The sequence below is a fragment of the Bidens hawaiensis genome, unplaced genomic scaffold (assembly GCF_021521415.1).
Source record: "Bidens hawaiensis isolate Kalapana, Puna unplaced genomic scaffold, B.hawaiensis_p1.1 tig00000458_1, whole genome shotgun sequence".
NCBI lineage: Eukaryota > Viridiplantae > Streptophyta > Magnoliopsida > Asterales > Asteraceae > Bidens > Bidens hawaiensis.
The window spans coordinates 4,799,011-4,817,597 of NW_027491030.1; positions in this window are offsets into that span (position 1 = coordinate 4,799,011).

Genomic DNA, 18,587 nt, shown 5'->3' on the forward strand with positions numbered 1-18,587 from the left:
ATGGGGACAAAAACTAGTATATATATAGGGTAAAGTTAAAATACATAGGACAACAAAAATGAGAAGGGTGAGAATGAATCCGGTTCATTGATCTTAGATTTGAATGACTGAGATTAACTTAATAAATAAAAATTGATGGAAAGAGCATAAAGGTAATAACCCACTTTGTTGACTTTCTCTTCACATGCAAGACACATGTCAATTCCCCATCATTTTAAAATGTCCATAATTTTTTCATACAACATTATTTATTTTAAAAAAATTCACCATAATAATAAGTGTTTTTTATCTTTAATATGAGTATCATATTGTTATATAAAAAAATTAATTAGTTTTTTTAATTGTGTCTTTTAGTTGAGTTTTCATATGAATTGTATTATAGATTTTGATCATTATATTTTTTAATTGGTACTTATATTAAAGACAAAAATTAAAACAAACATTACGTCATTGTGTCGTTTTGTTCGTCATTAACTTTTAGTCATTGTGTAATACGTTCATTGTCTTTTATTCGGATTGACATACGACAAATTCATTTAATTTCAGAAAAATAGTATTGTGTTCATTGTATATTACGTTCAAGTCATTGTGTAATATGTTGTTTCCATTGTGTTTTACGTTTCAAGTCATTGTGTTATATATATTCACCATTGTTTATTACGTTTTAGGTCATTGTGTTATACGTATTCACCATTGTGTCTTACGTTTTAGGTCATTGTGTTATACGTATTCACCATTGTGTTTTACGTTTCAAGTTATTGTGTAACATGTATTAATCATTGTGTTTTATGCATTAGATAATTTTTTGTTATTTTATCATTATTTTTACATATTATTATTACACAACTGTGTTATTAGTATTTAAAAAAACATAATGATGAGTTAAAAGACACAATAACGAAAAAACACAATGATAAGCGAAAAGACACAATGACGAAAAAAGACACAATGATAGGCGAAAAGACACAATGGTGTGCGAAAAGACACAATGACGGAAAAAGACACAATGATAAGCGAAAAGACTCGATGTGTGTGAAAAGACACAATGACGAAAAAAGACACAATGGTGTGCGAAAAGACACAATGACGTGATTTTTGTTTTAAATTTTATATAACAAAAATCATACTCATATTAAAGATAAAAAAACGTTTGTTATTATGATGATTTTTTTTAAAAAAATATCATACGAAAAAGTTATAAAGGTTCTAAAATGATGGGGGTATTAACATGTGCCTTGCATGTGAAGAGAGAAAATGTGTACAATTACCTCTATACCCTTTTTCTTTTGGTCCCCACTTGACACATGTCAATTATTTATGGGTTTTCGTACTTCTCATTTTAGTTACACTTTGTATAATAACTTGACCATATATATATAGTCCAACGTTTAACTCGTCTTGCTTTAAACACCAATTATATTTTGGTACGATTACTATTTCAATTGTTATTTTTACCATTATTATTATTATTATTATTATTATTATTTTATTATCATATGCATTTAATGTAGTTAATTAAATATGCATTAAATAATGTATATTAATTATTAATTAGTTTTTTTTAATGACCAACTAAGACCATGTGTAGTCATAAAGCTCTACTACCAGGGTTTATGCGCCACGTGGCGCCCAGTCAGAGTTATGGTTTTGTACAAAAACATGCTGTAGTCATAACTTTCCACTACCAGGGGTTATGCGCCACGTGGCGCCCAGTCATTATTAATTTTATTTGTTTTTTTAAATACTAAATCATTTAAATAAATTAACATAAAATTAAAAATTACATTAAACTTCCAAATAAAAAATACATTAAACTAAATTAAAAAAAAATACATCAAATTAAAATAAAAAAACATAAATAATCTAATAAAACTAAAACTCATTTATATTTTTCTAAAATTTTCGCTCGTCGATTGGCTTTTAGAGATTGGACTATCGGGTCGTCTTTGGATAGCTCGTTTGATAAAATCTCGATGTCTTTGTCCATCTCATTCCTTCGAAGTAGGTCGACGGCGTCCAAATTTACTTGAAGTCGTTGGGTTCCAAGTTGGTGTAAATCTTGGAGTCGAGAGTTCATTAATTGGAATTGGCTTTCCAATTCGGGATTCGAACCCGTTGCCGACGACGAACTGGTTGTGGATTTTGGTTGCCTTGACGGGCATATTGGCCGAAACCGAGAATATTTTGGTTGTTGTTTGGAAACATGATGGTAGAATATTAGTGTAAAAGATATAAATTGGTATAGAAGTGGAAGGAGTGTGTTAAAAAAATGAGTTTGGTTTGTTTATATAGTATAAATATAATTAATATAATTTTTTTTTTAAATTCCCAGCGGCTATTTTTTTTGATTTCTGTGCCAACCCCGCGTTTTTGATACAATGCAGCCAAAAACAAGCTTCACATAACGCGGGGGGGGGGGGGGGGGCGGTGTACCCCCCGCGTTTTCGTCACATAACATAGTGGCAACGTTGCCACTACGGATGGTCTAAGTAACGCCGGGTATTAATTAGTGGATGACATGATAAAAAATAAATATAAAATGCTAAAAACGTATAAAATAGTGTGAGTAAGTTTAAAAGTTATACAGAGAATAGTGTGAGTAAGTTTAAAAGTTATACAGAGATTATTAATTTATCAAAAAAATTATTTTCAGGATTTCATTCAACTGCAATTATGAAATATTTCAACTTTAATATGTAAAGGACTTTTATGAATTATGATAATAATATAAAGTATGTTGGTTTCTCAAGTGTAATATATTGTTAAAGGAAATTTTATATGCAAAAATTGTTGAAGAAGTTTAACGAGAAAAAACTGAAAGTATGTCGGGTTTTTTTATGGTATTTGCTCTAACTATTTAGGTCGTACGTTACAAACATTGTTGTCAAATATCGTTAGTCTGGCATATGATTCTAGTATCTGGTGCTTTTGTTCCTAGGGAGTTGCTAACGTTTACATAGAACAAAAGCAAACATAAAAATAAAATTAAGACTTAAAATATATAGATATATGTTTATTTCATTTAATAATGATCATATAAAAACAAGGATACATGTCTCATCACTACCAAGTATGTTTTAAATACCAACCATCTGGAAAAGGTTTATTATCTATAGAAAAATAAAAACCATCATTCTTCACTAACCAGTAGCAATCTCTAGTTTCTCTACATTCAGCTGCTATATTTTTGAAAAAAACAAGAATCTTGACCGTTTTAATCAACTCCATATTAGGCGTCATTGATTTAAATTCACACACGAAGTATGTGTTGTCTAACCAGTCTTCACGGAACGACCATTTAAAATACTGATTAGGCACCAAGGTTTTGGTTCCTAAATCATCGTCACTGGACCAGCAATGAGCCATTAACTTACCAACATCGCCATCAGCTATATGTATTGTGTACCGCTTGAAGGGATTTTTGGTGGAGTCTTTACCAACCATGGAGAATACATCATCACCCGATGTTACAACCAATGGGTTAAGGATAAAAACAATCATAAGAGAACAATATTTTATTGTAAAGCCCATGATAGATAAAAATGTTGCAAGTGACTATGAGAATCTTGATATTTATAGACGGGTATGTTATTAATCGCATATTATTCGAATCTAAATGTAATTAGATTTGTAGGATTCTCATTCCTTTTTCCTTCTTCAAATTTTAAATTATACTAAAACATACTATATTTTTTATATAGTTTATTAAATAATATGTATTATTTTCTTTACCTTTATCATTTACTTTTTATTTTTTTCTCTATTCACAGTCACTTTCAAAAAAATATTTTTTAAAAAATACAGGGGCAAAAAATTAACATTTCAAATACACTGAAAAATCACTGCGTTTTCTCTCTTTTACTCAAATCAACCTAAATCACTTCATATGTTATAAAAATTAACATTACTCACTAAATTAGATTAACAAGAGGTGAATGCTCTAACAAGTTATTATCGCGCTTTGTGGTGGTTTAGAGTTAAATTATTATCTATAACAATTGATAAGTTTGGTGTCGCTAAGCCTTGATTGAGGCACTTGGCGCCACCATACTTGTCAATTCAATTTTTCTTCTTTTATTATTTTTTCTTTGTTATAGTTCTAGTATCGTAACGAAATAACGTAAGCAGACTAAATGTCAGTTTTGTGGTTTTTTGTTTGACTGACTTCTGGTACCGTAACAAACGTGATGGAAACCAACTGATTTTGTTTAGACTCATCGTCTCAACATCCAGGACCGTTTTCTCGAGTTTTAACTGTTGGTACATGATGTCAGTAGTTCAGTGTCTAGTGTCTGTAATCGAGTCGTTTGGATTTGAGTTTGTATGTAAGCGAAGTTGCTAACAAGTTCGCTGATATGGGCGAACTTGTTAGACAAGCGAAGTTAGGGACAACTTCGCCTGAACATGCCAGGCGAAGTTGTCGTGATATATATGTCCTAGGTTACGGCTTAGAAGATATTAATTCAACGAGTTCATTAGTCAGAGAACGAGTTAGAGAGAGTCTGTATTTGGTGATCTTTGTATCACGTGTTTACGGTTGCAATATAACGTGTTTGTGTTTATTGTAACGTGTTTAATCGTTTTGTCTTCTACGCTCGTAACGTCTTACGTAGGGATTCCGCACCTACGTAGAACGCGATATCTCGTGTAGATCCGGCTGGGAACCTACAATTGGTATCAGAGCTTTTGCTCGATTGTGTGGTTCGGGATTATCACGCGGGTGTAGAAATCGTTCCGTTCGACTATTCGAGGGACGAGTTTTCTGAGTTTTTGTGTCCTACTCACCTCCTACAATCTTAAACAACCCATAACACCTTCACAAACCTCGTAAAGTCCAGAAATCAAACCTGCATATTCATCGTGTTCATCAGGCGAAGTTGCCGTTACTGTTTGTAGGGTTTCAGCGAAGATATAAGGTTAAGCGAAGTTATCCACAACTTCGCCTACCTTCTCAAGTTCGTTTATCTCAAGCGAAGTTACCCACAACTTCGCCTACTTCACAAGTTCGCTTACCTTAAGCGAAGTTATACACAACTTCGCCGAATCAGGCGAATTTAAAAAGGAAGCGAAGTTCAGACTTAAGCGAAGTTATCCACAACTTCGCCTACAGTACTGTTAAAAATAAAATTTTTATTTTTCGGGTTTCTGTGTGTTTCGTGAAAGATGTCTTCAATCAACATTACGGAACTAGTTAAGATGGAAGTGGAAGCGGGTTCGGCTACAAAGGCACCGAAGATGCTTAAGAAAACCGATTATGTAGCGTGGAAAGATCGTTTTGAACAATATGTCAAGTACCAAGATGCTAAGATGTGGGTGTGCATACAAGATGGTTACATTCCACCTACTGCTGAGTATGAGGGACGTGATCAGATAAAGAAATACAAAGATATGGAAGAAGAAGAGAAGAAAATGTATGAGGCCGAAAGCAAAGCTCATGCAGCAATTACAATGGCTCTTCCACAAGAGATTCTGCACACTTTCAGAAGTACAAAACTGCCAGAGAGCTTTGGGAAGCGCTTGAAAACCGTTTTGAGGGTAATGTGGGAATCCGTGCTTCAAAGATTAAACTACTTAAAACCCAGTTCTCGGTCTTCAAGTATCTGAAGAATGAATCACTTGATGATATCATCACTAGATATTATCATCTGATGACAGAACTCAGCAATTATTCGATTACTTACAAAGAAGATGAGATTGTTGAAAAGCTTCTTGATGCTCTCCCACCGAAATGGGAGATGTACACCGTGTTGATAAGAGAAGACAAAAACTTTGCCGACTATGATTTGGAAACAGCAGTAAACAAGCTACGAACTTTTGAGCTAAACATGGTTCGAAAAGAGACACCTACTGATCAGGTTCAAGATCCAGGAATGTATGGTGCCAAGGTTAATACAAGTTCAAGTTCGAAGTCTGATTCGTCTGCTTACTACTCAAAGGGAGAGTCGGACACTAACTCAACACATGAAGGTCATGTATCTCTCAACATGAATGGAGATGTATGCTTTGTAGCTGGAGGATCAAATGTTTCTAACCCTCAAGCAACCAAGAGTAGTTTTTCCCCAAGTGTTTCGAACAACTACTACTCAAGGATGCCCATGAGTGTTAAATCTGCTGAACAGCAGTTTGCTCTCTATGCATCCTTCATTGCTTCGTATGAAAATTACATTCAGGGTAAGATTGTTGATCCTGCGACTTTGGATGAAGATTATGATCAGATCGATGCTAATGATCTGGAAGAGATGGATCTGCAGTGGCAGATGGCGATGATTGTGAGAAGGGTTAAGAGGTTTATGAAGAAGACAGGAAGGAAGTTTGTTGGTGCGAGACCGGGTTTTGACAAGTCAAAGGTGCGCTGTTACAACTGTCAGCAGAATGGTCACTTTGCGAAGGAGTGCACGAATGAGAGAGTTGAACGCAGACAGAACAGGTCGACACACCAGAATGGGGGTGGAAATGATAATAGAGCCATGATTTCCAGACAGAATGGGGAATATAACTGGAATCTGCATGTTGAAGAAGTGTTCGAACATGCCAATATGGCGAACATCGAAACTGCAGATAATGAGGAAGTGACTGGCGAAAGTGAAGCTTACATGGCAGAGGATCAAAATGAAGCTTGTATGGCAGATGTGAAAGATCAGCTCACCGAGGTAAGTACTAAACTCCCTTGCACTATGTGTGAAAATCTGTCTGAACAATTGACAACTATAACTGATCAGTATGTTAGTTTGGATGCTCAATTTAAAACCTTAAAAGAAGAACATCATTTCACTAAAGCTAGAGAAAATAGTTATAAAGTAAAAATAAAAGCTAGTGAAAAAGATATTAGAAGTCTAAAAGCAAATCTAGCTGAAAAAATTAAAGTATTGATCTGAGCTATGAAGTGTTAGAAGAAAAAACCAAACTAATTGCTGAAAGTGATAAACAGATAGCTGATCATCAGGTGAGAGTGGTGGAACTAAACAGGAAACTTGAGAAATTCAGAAATTCCACCGCTATACTTGATCACCTCGTTAGTGATCAAGGTTCCCCAGTTAAAAGGGGAGGAATTGGTTATCATGAAGTTCCACCACCTTACAATCATAATTACACTTATGATCCTAGTAATCAGAAATCTGTTGATGTTGATTATAGTCAGACAGTTCCGGTTAAGGTAACTATTAAAGATCCAGAAGTTAGTAAAGGCGAAACGAGTAAGCCTGTGTCTAATGTGAAAATTTCTGTGCCTAGTCCTGTCTCATCTAACTCGGACAAGTCTTCCGAGTCGAGTGAGACAAAACAAGAGGCAGTGTTACCAAAAAGTGGGGAGAAACATAAAACAACTGAAAAGAAATCTCCACTAAACCCGTATGTCCCACCTTATGTGAGACAAACGGGCAGTAATACAGCCTCAACATCTAAAACAACTATGGAAAAGAAAATTGAACACAGGAGTTGTTTCAGATGTAATCGATTAGGACACCTAATTGCTGATTGCCCTCTGAAGCAGAAATTCAGAGGTGTGAGGCCTTCAAAATCTGAGAAAAGAAACAGTAATCAATATAATGGAAAAAATGAAAACCCATCAAAATTCAAAAATTGGTCTAATTCAGGTTTTCAAAGAAATAGATCTCAGTTTTTCACTGCTAACAACCAAACCATAAGTAATAATTCATTTAATTCACGATGGTTTGGATGGCCTCATAGTCAATCTCCAAGAAGGTATCCGCTCAGGACTTACAGAAATTATTCTGATGCTAACTTTGGACAGCCAAGGTACGGGATGTATCGACCCAAGACCAAGAGGTCTTGGGTCCCCAGATTTTAACCCTCTGCTTTAATCGTGCAGGAACAGTTGAACAGGGCTGCAAACAATCTATGGGTTGTGGATAGCGGCTGTTCCCGGCACATGACGGGTAACAAGAATTTGTTACACGAATTGAAATCTGTTCAAGGAGGAAGAGTGAGTTTCGCTGGAGAGAGCGGTGGAAGGATCACAGGAATTGGGATTGTGACGAATGGAAAGATGACTTTAGAGAAAGTGAACTTTGTTGAAGAATTGAAGCACAATCTGCTGAGTGTTTCGCAGATCTGTGACAAGGATTACACCATGCATTTTACCAAGAATGAGGCGATTGTGTTGCATCCTGGTTTTAAGATACCCGAGGATTGGATTGTTATGAGGGCTCCAAGAGAGAAGAATACGTATATCATGGACATGAGGTCGACTGAAATGGCCACAGAAGAATCGTGTCTTTTGTCGAAAGCGACTGAATCGGAGTCCGAATTATGGCATAGGAGAATGGGGCATATTCATCTTCGGAAGATGAACTACATTGTCAAGAATGGGTTGGTGTTGGGTGTTCCCTTGAAGAATTTCAACTTCGTAAGACCAATGCTTATCATGCAAGAAGGGAAAGCAACACAAGAAATCCCATCACACCAAGAAGATTAATTCTATAGTCAGTTCCCTAGAACTACTTCACATGGATCTCTTCGGTCCAGTGAATGTAAAAAGTCTAGGAGGAACATCTTACTGCTTGGTGATCACTGATGATTTCTCTAGATATTCCTGGGTATATTTCCTGAAGTCAAAGGATGAAACTGTTCAGATGGTAAAGAATTTGATTACCAAGGTTGAGAATATCATGGGAAAAAGGGTTAAGTTGATCAAAAGTGACAATGGGACTGAGTTCAAGAACTATGAGATGGAGATCTTCTGCTTACAGAAGGGGATTGAAAACCAGTACAGCGCTCCGTATACACCGCAACAAAATGGAGTAGCTGAGAGGAAGAACAGAACTTTAATTGAAGGAGCCAGAACCATGCTGGCTGATTCGAAACTTCCCGTGGTGTTCTGGGCTGAAGCAGTTGCAACAGCCTGTTATATCCTTAATAGAGTGTTAACTGTTAAAAGATTAAATAAAACCTGTTATGAACTTATGCATGGGAGAAAGCCCAACTTGAGTGGTCTTGAACCATTCGGGTCACCGTGTTCGATATTAAAGACCAATTCTAAATTTGGTGAAGTAGTCGACGAAGGAATCTTAGTCGGATACGTTGTTGGGACTCCCAACAGACGGGTCTTTAATACATCGACCAGCAAGGTTGAGGTGGTGTGTAACACTGATATCACAAGTTACAAATCACCAAACCAAGCACGGGACCCGCCGCGGTTTTCGACTATGATAGACTTTTAAATCTTTTAACATGCCTTATTTGGATTTTGCAGAAGTTGAGGAAAGAATTGCTACGAAGATGATATGCGATGAGGAAGACACTTTGGTGCAACGACCACAGTATGATGAATGTCAGCCTTCCTCGTCAAATGCTGTCAATACCCCTGCTGCCTCTACTGAAGAGGAATTCATCAATCCGTTTCACTCTCAACATCAATCACCCATTGATGAGCTATCTTCGAACTTGGAAGATAATCTGAATGTCAGTTCGGTTCCGACTACGAGAATTCACAAAAATCATCCTCTGGAAAATGTGATAGGTGATCTGTCCGATGGTGTACAAACAAGACAAAGCTTGAATGAGCACACCTGTGTTTACACAAGCATTAAAGAATCAGGCATAATCAACGAATGCTTGTACACCTGCTTTATCAGCCAGATTGAACCAAAGAACTATCAAATGGCTCTCAAAGACAGCTCGTGGGTCGAAGCCATGCAAGAAGAATTAGCCCAGTTTAAGAAGATGGAGGTATGGAACTTGGTTGCAAAACCAAGGAATGTGCATGCGATTGGCACAAAATGGGTCTTCAAATGCAAGAGAGATGAGAAAGTGATTGTTATCAGGAACAAGGCGAGGCTGGTTGTTAAAGGCTTTAATCAGCAAGAGGGGATTAATTACAATGAGGTGTTTGCTCCTGTGGCAAGATTAGAGGCCATTCGTTTGTTTTCGGCATTTACTGCTCATAAGGAGATGAAGGTTTTTCAGTTAGATGTGAAGAGTGCGTTCCTAAATGGTAAAGTCGATGAGGTTGTGTACGTTGAGCAACCTCCGGGTTTTCCTGACCCTGACTTTCCTGATCACGTGTACAAGCTAAGTAAAGCACTGTATGGACTACATCAGGCACCTCGTGCATGGTACTCAACGTTATCCGACTACTTGCTTGAGAATGAGTTTGAAAGAGGTAAGATTGATAGCACATTGTTCTTCAAGAGAAAAGGGAGCGACTTTCTACTGGTGCAATTCTACGTGGATGACATTATCTTTGCTGCATCAAGGTCGCCATGTGTCAGGAGTTTGAGACCGTCATGAAGAAGAGATTTGAAATGAGTGCTATGGGTGAACTAACTTTCTTTTTAGGACTGCAGGTTGATCAGAAGAAAGATGGTATGTTCATTCATCAGACGAAGTATGTCCATGATGTTCTCAAACGTTTCAAGATGGAGGACAGCACTCCATACGATACTCCAGTCTGCGTCAACCACAAATTGGGTGCTGAGTCAGACAACGATGCAGACGTGGACCCAACCCAATATCGGGCTATAATAGGTTCTTTAATGTACTTAACTGCTTCTAGGCCTGATATAATGTTTGTTGTTTGTCTTTGTGCTCGCTTTCAGGCAAACCCAAAGGAATCTCACTTGAAGGGTTCGAAGAGGATTCTACGGTATCTCAAAGGAAAGCCTAAGCTGGGGTTGTGGTACACGAGAGGAGGAGACTTGGAGTTGGTTGCCTACACAGATTCTGATTATGGAGGGTGCAATAAGAGTCGGAAGTCTACAACTGGTGGATGTCAGTTTCTTGGTGGCAGACTAGTGTCCTGGCAATGCAAGAAGCAGACCTCAGTCACAATTTCAACCTGTGAAGCAGAATACATGGCAGCATCCAACTGCTGCTCCCAGGTTCTTTGGATTCAACAACAGTTGCGCGATTATGGTCTGAATTTTACTCTTACTCCTATTTGCATTGATAACACTGCTGCTATCTCAGTAACTAACAATCCCGTTAAGCACAGTAAAACTAAACACATTGACATACGTCATCATTTTATACGGGATTGTGCTGAGAAGAAACTGATTGAGCTCGAAAAGGTTGATACGCTAGATAATTTCGCTGACTTGTTTACGAAAGCGTTTGACAAAACTAGATTTCAAAACCTTGTTAAGCTGAATGGGATGATCAATCCCGAGTAACCATGCTTTATGTTTATTGTTTTTTTTAAAAAAAAAAAAAAAAAAAAAAACGTCACTATCGCTTAGAATTATGTCGGTCGCCTCAGTTTGAGGGACATATCTTCGGATATGTTTGGTCCTCATTTCTACTTGTAGAATATGAGGATAGCCATTAACCAGATGACTGAAAGTGACCGGGGCGGTTTATGATGTGTTTTTATTCTTTCGTTGAAAATTAGTCGATCATACTTAGTTAGAAGGACACATACTTGTATGTGGTCGGTCCAGCTGATCCATTGGATCTTCGGGATAGCCGTTTACCTGAAAACTTCAATTTGATCGGGGCGATTGAAGTTAAAAATTTTTCTGGGAGATGAAATTATTTTTCAAGTCTACTACTTCGTAAGAAGTACCTTTACTATGTTTAACAGAAAATTGATATAACCTTGGAAAGTGATAGATATACTGATTCTGTGTGCTTAACTAGTGAAGTTATAAGGCCTAAAAGACTTTAGAACAGTCATTGTATATCATGGTAGCTTTTTATGGTGCGTAAAAGTAGAAGTGATACTAACTAAATCTACTCGATTTTATGTGGAAACTTCTTATGAGTTGTGCATGTCTCCATATATATCTTTCCGAATGATAGGCAGAAAAGCGATTACCCAGTCATACACGAGCCCGTGAGTGTTCTGATTCCCGTGAAGATAGCGTGTCAAGAAACTGCAGTGATCCAGATTCGGGACTTGCAGTAGTTTATCTGAAGTTGTGTAAATACTTAATATATATATATATATATATATATATATATATATATATATATATATATATATATATAAAATTTGAGACATTCTAGAGTTCATAATATTTATACTTCTCAATCAAGGTGTAAGAAAGAGAACGGGAAGCAAAATCTAAAGATCGAAGAGTACTTACTATTTAATCAGACACTACGGGTCGAGGTCAACTCGGGGTGACTTGGGGAAAGCCAAATACGCTTTGAGAATAGATAGGAGGTATCATAATCTCTGAGTTGTTGCCCATTTAAAATTTTGAGCTTAATTGAACCTAACCCGTATCATAGAAACGATGAAAACCATTCTAAGTTATTTACCTGCTTACAACCTGTTTCTTTATGTCATAATACAGCTAAACACGGATCTGTGTGACAGTCACGTAGTTAGTATGATTCCTGTTCGGATCTTTTCTAAAACATGGTAGTCCCTATCGAGACTGAAATTTGATCCCGTGTATTTTATTTTAGAAATTTTTCTGCTTATGTAGTTGTTTGATTTTATACCTGGTTACTTGGTCTTAATCGTATCATTTAATTCTTTAAAGGTTGTTTTAAAACTTAATTGCAAATTGTAGGGGTTTGTTTTGAAAATTTTCATATATAGGCGAACTTATCCATAACTTCGCCCGCAATAGGCGAAGTTATCCATAACTTCTCCTGTCAAATTTTGACCCTATATAAAGAAGTTTTAAGGTCAAACAGTATCATTATTTCAAAAACCAGCGAACTTAACTTTCTTGTCAACCGGCGAACTTATCGTTACTCTAACCGATCATATTTCATCGATCAATCTGTGTTCTCTTTTCAGATTCTAATCCGATTAAAGGTGTGTAGGGTTCTAATATCAATGTTTTTGAGGTTAATCATCGGTCGTTTCGACTCGATTATCGACCTCGTCTTTCGAAACCTTAAACACCCGATTTCAAGCTTGTTATTACGTGTTCGTAATATACCTGAACGTCTAAAACTTCATAAAATCATGTGTTACGGAGTCCTCGATCTCCAATTTCATCATCTACACGTCGTTCGACAAACCTAACTGTTGCAGATTCGAATTCGGCGAAGTTACAGTTTAGGCGAAGTTATCCGTAACTTCGCCTGAGGTTTAACTTCGCCTGATTATAGATTTTGAAACAGTTTATGAGGCGATGTTGTGGTTAGGCGAAGTTATCATTAACTTCGCCTGGACCTTTTTACTTAACAGTTATCAGACGAAGTTCAAGTTGAAGCGAAGTTGTTTCCCAACTTCGCCCCACCTCTAACTTCGCCTATACAGAATAAATCACAACTTCGCTCATGGTAACAGGCGAACTTGTGATTTGCGTTGACGTGTATCTAACTTAGTCTGTTTGATGCAGATATGGCTGCTGTAGGTGGTGCAGGCGGAGATGACGGTGGTGATAACCAGAGACAGTTCTTCCCGGGTCACAACATGTATATAACATTAGACCCGGAGGCGAGCGGAGTTGATGATTTCCGCGAAATCATCACATTCTTACTACGCTCGCGTATATTCCACATGATCACTACAACACTGCCGATATCCTTGCCCAACATTGAGGATTTTTGGCAGACCGTGGAATATGACTGTAGAGTCGAGCCCCCGGTGATGCGCGCAACAGTCAACAATCAGATTGTTCAGTTCTCTTCTGAACAGATCCGGGTGGCTTTACGGTTTGGAAATGAGACGAGGGATGACCCGACAGAGTTTGTGGCTCCTTTCCGTGATGGAGCGTTTTTGAGGATGGGGTACTCTGGCCCCTTGGGGGATACGCAGGGAAGGAAAGGGTTTTTACATGACCAGTGGCGCTTTCTCATGCATGTCATGATTGTATGCATGTCAGGGAGAAAGGCGGGCACTGATGGCATGGGCGCGACCATGCAGTCGGCGATGTCTGCTCTGACTTACAACAAGCGATACAGCTTTAGTCAGATGGTCTTCTATGAGATTGATCGTCAGAGAATGGCGATGGCGCGTGAGAGATTCATCATGTATCCAAGATTCCTACAAATGATCTTGAATCATGTTGCTCCAACGCTACCTCAGCGCCGTCCGATCAGATACGTTGAAAGTGTGAATAAGCGGATCTTCGCCCAATGTAGATCTTCGAGTGCGAGGAGCAAAACTGAGCTCCGTCCTCGCCACACTCCACTGTTTGGGTACTTAATCAACCCAGGGTATATGCCTGCTCGAGGGGACGAGTTTCGGGACCCGACACCACAACAGGCAGGAGCACCTCAAGCTATACCTGCTGCTCCTGTTGTGTCACCGGAGGAGAACGTTGACCTTGACGCAGAGTTTGGCGGTCAAGGATTTTTTGACATGGAGAGGGTTGATCCAGAGGAGTATGTGCAAGTCTCGGTTGAGAGGGTGTCGACTGTGAATGTTACTAGGACAGCTGCTACGGTGGCTGGTTCTGATGAGGCAAGAAGGATTTTGGTAACACATGAACGGACTCATGGGAAAAGAAAGAGAACTGATGATGGTAGTGATATCTCATGTAGATCCGGCTGGGAACCTACATTAACAATGCTCGAGTTTACCGACGGACACAGCCCCATTCGTGCACCTCAATTGTTATATTATCTGTTTTTTGCTCTAGTACCGTAACGAAAATTAATGAATGCCAATTTTGTTTTTTTATTTCCACTATCTAAACGAACGTGAAGGAAACTGACCGAATTCACATAGACTTAATATATTTTGTTTTAAATCCAGTGTCGTAACACAAGTAACGAACACCAACCGAATGTCAATGTTTTTTTTGTTGTTTTAGCTCTGCTACTGTAACGAACGTGACAAAACTGGTTGAATTTGCGTACACTCACCGACTCAATGCTCGAGATCAACAACGCTCGGGTCTTCCCAACGTCGTGGTTTTACCAGACGACGCCACCTATTAGCCCAACACAATTTTTTTATTTTTGGTTTATAGTTACGATATCATAACGCACGACACCAAACCGATCGAATCCGCGCCGACTTATCGCCGCAACGCCTGGGACCGATAACACTTGGGTTGTACCAACCTGCCCGTCGCAACGCGCCGAGTAAATCCCTATTTGAAACATAATGGTGTTCGGATGGATACGTTTGATTCAGTAAAAATATTTTGTTTGAAACTAGCAGTTTACCCGCTGGCGCGTCGTTCCGGGTAGATCGGTTAAATGACGATGGTGGTATAACTCAAGCATTGAGTTGGTAAGGCGACGCAAATTCGGTCAGTTTTAGTTACGTGCGTTATTATACCGGCACTAAAACCAAAATTTTTTATGTTTATTTGTTAGGTAAACTCAGGCAATGGTAAAACCCAAGCGTTATCGGTCCAGCCATTGAGGCGGTAACTCGACAAGAATTCGGCTGATTTTGATTACGTTTGTTATAGTATAAGAGCTAAAACTTAAGAAAAAACAAAAATAAAAATCGAGATAGACCAATGGGTTTCGGTTACTTTCGTTAGGGTGCCTGAGCTAAGAAAATAATGTGTATATATATATATATATATTAAAAAAATGTGAAAACCATTTTGAAATTGAGAACTTTGAGAACCACTCTGAACAAAAAAAATTCTTTTTAAGAAAAATAAAAAAAATTATAAAACAAAAAAAACACGAAAATAAAAAAAGTAAAAAAACCAAAAATTTATTTTTTCATCATGGTTTCATAAAAAAATAAAAAATATATTAATTTAGCAAAATTATACATATATGTATAATACAAATTTTTATATTTATACAAATTATTTATACACATATGTACAATTAAGATAAATGATAATGTACATATGTGTACGTTATGTAAATCGAGATTAAATAAAAATATACATTTGTGTATAATTAGTTTTTTTTTATTATGAAACCGGGATGACAAATAATATTTTTTGGTTTTTTTACTTTTTAAAAATTTTCATTTTTTTTGTTTTCTATTTTTAAGGGTATTTTTGTGACTTAAAGTGGTTCTCAAAGTTCTCAATTTCAAAAAGTTTTCTTAGAATCATCACCCTATATATATATATATATATATATATATATATATATATAACTTAGGTGGACCAATGGGGTTGTGTCGGTTGATAAACTCGGCCCTTAGTAAAACCAAAGTGTTGTCGTTCGTTAACGTAGAGTCTATGAATCTACACGAATTTGGTCGGTTTCCGTATATTATTCCGAACAAACAAAAAAAAATCAATGATTAATATGGTGCTACCAAGTGGTCCAATCGGGAGATGGCTGCACGAAATTCTCAATTGTTATGGATAATTTGGTATGCGTGTGTGTATATATATATATTTGAAAGATTACATACGAACCCCAATCTGATTAATCATTAGTAATTACAATTAATTATTGATCACTACCTCACTACCAGACTAGCGTCTAATGAGTTTAACAATATAACAAAAAATATTCACGAAAATAGTTCAAAGAGATTTGAGGTAACAAAATCGTACAATGTTGGAACAAAATTCACGAGGATCCACGATGCATCACAAATTATAACTTCAAATCAAGACACTGATGAACACATGAAATTATAATAAAAGAGTTCACAGCCGACGCATCTCCCTTGACGTGATGGTCGGCTTGTTATTGTACCTAGCAAGCCTTGACGCCTCCTGCGCGAACTTCTCAAAGATGTTGTTAATAAACTAGTTCATAATGCCCATGGCTTCGCTTGATATCCCTAAATTCAGATGCACTTCCTTTAACACCTTGAATATGTAACTCTTATACATCTCCACGGGTTTTTTGGATCGTTTTTTCTTCTTGTCCGTGACTGCGGACGTGTCCTTAGGGACGTTCTTCTAGGATACATGGGTCTTTTCTTTTAAAGCATTTCTAGTAGCTTATCTATATTAATATCTAAAATTATATTATATATATATATTTTTTTTAATTAAATACTACATTTTTATACCTTTATAATTATTTTTTTCTTTCTCCTTCACTCAAACTATTTTCTTTCTCCTTCACTCAAAACAATTTTCAACAAATATTAAAGATTTATATAGAGTATGAAAAGTATTTCTTTAAATTATTCATAAATAGTAACACATTCTCTCTTCTCTGCTCACAAACACAATATAGAGTCAATGCTCACAGTATTTAGAGAAGTCAAGATGCTCTTAGAGCATTTACAATGGGTTTTTCATATAATTATGTGAGTAAGATCTTTATTTGTTATGATATTTCCAACGTGATTTCCTAAATAGAAATAAGTTTCTTTCCTAAAGGGAGTCTTCGATATTTTACTTATACATTTAGGCCCTTCTCGGCCCACCATTTGTTTCTTAGGCCCAAAAAAATCCAATATTCTTTAGTGGTCGAATGATATAAAACATAAAATATCGAGCCCTACTCCACCCAAATTCACAAACCCTAATTTTGTTGTTATCGTCTTCGGTGCCCACTACCGCCGTTTGTCGCCGCCAATCACATGTCGTAAAGTTTGGTTTCCGATGTAAGATGAGAACAAGGGATGTCATCTCATGGTATATCACAATTAATTCTTGTTGTGTAACTCATATTTCCTTCCATCTTGTTTTCAATTGCGATATAAAGCAAACTTTCCACTTTGTTATAAATAGATCATAATTACTTATCTTTGTTTGCATTATGAAGGAACCGAAGAGCGCACATTTCAGTCATTTATAACATGTTAATTGCTCATAGTATTGTGACAAGCATCTCATGCCCTGGAAATTCAAGTGGAAAATGACGAGATGACCAATGTTTGTTTGTAGCGTCTATGTATTCATTTTCATCTCTAAAATATATGGGTCTTTCCTTTTAAATATATTATTTGCAATCTTTTAAAAGAGAAAAAAAGTATGATGTTATACTAGCAAGTGAAATGCAAATATAAAGATTGCATTCTAATATTAACAACTCATGTTTAAAAAATTAATAAATTTGAAGTAATTAACACTATGGAACATAATATTACAATTTGATTTAATATGATTGTCACTTATCATAAACCTTGTACATTGCAACTATGTATGTGTTGTCATAGCTTATAATCTAAGTAAAATGTGGTTTCGTCCTCGTGGCTTGTCTAAATTTGCGGTTTTAGTCCAATAGTTTAAAATTTAAGATTTTTGTCCATGTGGTTTCATTTTACTTGCAATTAAACCCGAATTCATTAACCAGTTAAGTTTGGCAGTTAAATCCATCAGCGTGTCCCTCACATGAGAGGAAAATTTGTCCATTTTCTCCCCAAATACAACCCAGCCTTTCACGTGAGGGGCTTGCGAATTAGTATTGAGTTTGGGAGAAAAGGACAAAACTGCCCTGACGGATGGTCTAAGTAACGCCGGGTATTAATTAGTGGATGACATGATAAAAAATAAATATAAAATGCTAAAAACGTATAAAATAGTGTGAGTAAGTTTAAAAGTTATACAGAGAATAGTGTGAGTAAGTTTAAAAGTTATACAGAGATTATTAATTTATCAAAAAAATTATTTTCAGGATTTCATTCAACTGCAATTATGAAATATTTCAACTTTAATATGTAAAGGACTTTTATGAATTATGATAATAATATAAAGTATGTTGGTTTCTCAAGTGTAATATATTGTTAAAGGAAATTTTATATGCAAAAATTGTTGAAGAAGTTTAACGAGAAAAAACTGAAAGTATGTCGGGTTTTTTTATGGTATTTGCTCTAACTATTTAGG